Here is a 3406-nt window from a genome sequence, read left to right as displayed (position 1 = left end):
GTAGATAGATACCCCGAAGATTCTTTATCCATAGATTCCTCTGAGTCTTCATGGGAAGCAAAAAGGTGCTGCTTGGCATCTACATTCAGACAAGTAGAAAAGTTTGAGCCAAATTTTATTATGATTTTTCTATGAAGCCACCACATTGCTTCTTACAAAAGTCATAATTCCCCTATTCTGGGAACTAATCATGTTTCAAAACCAGACCTAGTTATTGAAAGGATGGCTGGATCTTCTAGAGGAATGCTCATGCAACATGATGACAATCATGTCCTGTAATAATCCCCTAGAAGGTCCCCAAGTTCTCCATCCATACAACTGCACACTGAGGAAAGGCAATCACAGACATTGTGTGTCCTGGTGCATATAGGACCTGAGTTGGCATTGATGCTAATGATACAGGGCCTGGGCCTCCTGGAATCCAGCCTGCCAGAGACCAAGGCCACATGCATATGAATGGGGTTAATCCAAGTTAGAGGGAAAACATGAACTTGATTGTTTAAAAAGGTTTGTGTTTTTTGCCTTGTGGATATTGTCTTCTCCACATATTATTGTAAAATGGACATACATGTATAATAGGAATATTAGGAATTATTATTACTGAGAGCTTGTCCACCTGCCTCCAGTCTATTCTTAATTGGATTTGCTAAAAGGAAACTTAGAATTTGCCCTGAGAAATTAGATATTTTGCTTGAAGCCTTTGTGTAGTGTAGGACTTAGGTACAATCCTGAACCCCACCCAGGACCTTCAGAGTTGGGATATTTGTATTTAAGAAAGACATGCCAAACATTCCAGTACTGCTGAACGTACAGGATTTAAAAGCAGAGGCAAAAAGCAGGCAGTTTGGTGTTTTGACTTCTGGAGGCATCAATGCTAGGGAAATCTGCCCATCAGTGAAAAACCCCTTCTAGGACTGAAATTTAAACGGAACCTGTGTTTCATTGTTCACTGGTGACTTCTTTGATCTCCTCTTGTGTGCAATAGGGTGAAATATAGTAATGAAGACAAGGGCTGAGTTTGGAAATGATCTATTTGAACCAACTGACCTTGAGGTAAGCAGAGCAGGAAATTTGGCTGGTTTGAAGTTTAGGTCGTTTTATGAACTCCTGACCCTAATGGGCCCCACCTAGCCCATTGACTCGAGCACTGAGAGTGAAGTGGTAACTGATTTCATGTGCAGTGAGGTGTGTGTGAACTCCCAAACTTGTAGCTGGTACACATTTGACATAGCTTGGCTGGCTGTAGTAGTTGTTATTAAGTGCCATCAAGCCGGTTTCAAATCATAGTGTCTGAGTAGCAGCTGGTGAGCTTAAACTGCCAACTTTATGATTTAAACCACCCTTGCAGTTCAGCACATTACCACAAAGCTCCACACCAGGATTCTTAATGGGTGGCTAGGGTTGAACTGACCAAAATATGACCACATGAAGATAAACACACTTGATACTCTGAGCAATTTTCAACTGCTACAATTTGTTACACTGGATTTTTTGCTTATGATTGCAGTTTCTCAAAAGTTCAACTGGAATGGAAGATTCTTCATATCAAGTCACATGCTTGTCTCCTCAGAGTACTGGGTTGATAGAGACAGGCAATTTAGACAACAGCTTTTAAAAAATGGAGGGTTATCAAGTCAGGAAGTGACCAACGAACAAACTTCATAGGTGTGCTTAGTTTTAAAGTGAGGGGATATGGTAAAATCTCCACTGACTAGTTTTCCTCTATTCCAGATGGGACTGGTGAGAGGGTATGGGGAGGGATGGTCATAGGAATTTATCAATTCAATTGTGGGTAATTGTTAGTAGGATTAATTATAATTGTTAAAACTGTAATTGTAGAAAATGTGTAACTAAATGAGGGAGTAGTTTTCTTTCATTTCAGGATCCAATGATCCCAGGACCATCAGGAAGGAAAAGCATGAGTGGAGCCTGAGGTTCCTGCCTGGAAAAGTGATGACAAATGAGAAGGTGGCAGAGGCGGTGGCGGGAAAGTCAGGGCAGCGATGGACTCTTGGCCCATGGACTGAGTAAATGCTGTGTAACTCTGGGCAGGAGGCTGGTTTGCAGAATGTGCACTTTGGACATTTATATAAATATATACTTTTGTTTTGTTTTCTATGTGTGTTCATCAAATGTTTTTACCTTGTTCATTAGTGACTAGTGTGTTTTTGGTTGTATGTGGTTTAGTTACATCACGTTAGATGCAAAATCGACTTTACAACTTTTCTTTATTTAGTGATAATGCATAGAATTTATATGTTTCTTGTTGACAAGGCAAATTGCAATAGTTAGGGTTTGCATCAACCTCACTAGACCAGGATTTTCAGAGGTTTAGCAATTGAGATTTGCTTATTCCCATGGTGATAAAACCTAATATAGTTATAGCTAGCTCTATGGTGAATGGGTAAGGAGCTCTGGTAGCGTAGTGGTTACGAATTGGGCTGCGAACCTTAAGGCCAGCAGTTCGAAACTACCAGCTGTTCCACAGGAGGAAGATGAGGCGTTCTCCTCCCATAAAGATTTACAGCCTTGGAAACCCTGTATAGGGTCTCTATGAGTCAGAAACGACTTGACGGCACTTAACAACAACAACAATGGTGAATGATTATGAGCAGCCAATCAGCTTAAGGGATGTTTGCTTGGGGGTGTGGCCTGTTCCCAATATAATGGACATTCCGGAGGGTTTTTCTAGCTCTCTTCTGCTGGGGACCTGGGACTATGCAAATTGTATGCTGTTTCCTTGATAATAAGCTTATCTTTGTAGATATTATATGTAAATAGATAGATAGATAGATAGATAGATAGATAGATAGATAGATAGATAGATAGATAGATAATATTTCACTGATTTTGCTTCTCTAGAAAACCCAGCTAAGACAGTGGTATTAATGGGTCTTCTTTGTAGGGGCATGGATATTATCATATCACAGACAGCATTATACTTCAAAGTAGATATTGAAATGATCCTTTTGATGATGAATATACCATTCCTCATTATTTTGTCATCTCTTGCTTAGTAAACCATGTAATTGTCAGAATCATAATGGCCACTATCAGTCCATTTCAGCCAACTAATGCCTAGATTATCGATGTTTATGCATTCCATTTCTATTCTGACAACTTCCAATTTTCCTAGATTCCTACTTCGTACACTCCCTGTATTACTTAGTAATGGATGTTTGCAGTTGTTTCTCCTTATTGTGAGTTGTGCCCCACCAGCAAGTGAAGGTCCTAAAAGCTTTATACCATTCACATCATCACAGTCAAGTCTGCTTTGAGGAGGCAGCTCTTCCCCGTCATATTTTGAGTGCCCTCTAACCTGAGGGGCTCATCTTCGGGCACTATATCTGACAATAATCTGGTGCTCTTCATCATATGTCAGTAATCAGTATTCTGGTGCTGACAG

This window comes from Chrysochloris asiatica, unplaced genomic scaffold (assembly GCF_000296735.1).
Source record: "Chrysochloris asiatica unplaced genomic scaffold, ChrAsi1.0 scaffold00608, whole genome shotgun sequence".
Taxonomy (NCBI): Eukaryota; Metazoa; Chordata; class Mammalia; order Afrosoricida; family Chrysochloridae; genus Chrysochloris; species Chrysochloris asiatica.
The sequence above is the reverse complement of the archived record's forward strand: the minus strand, read 5'-3'. Positions refer to the sequence as shown.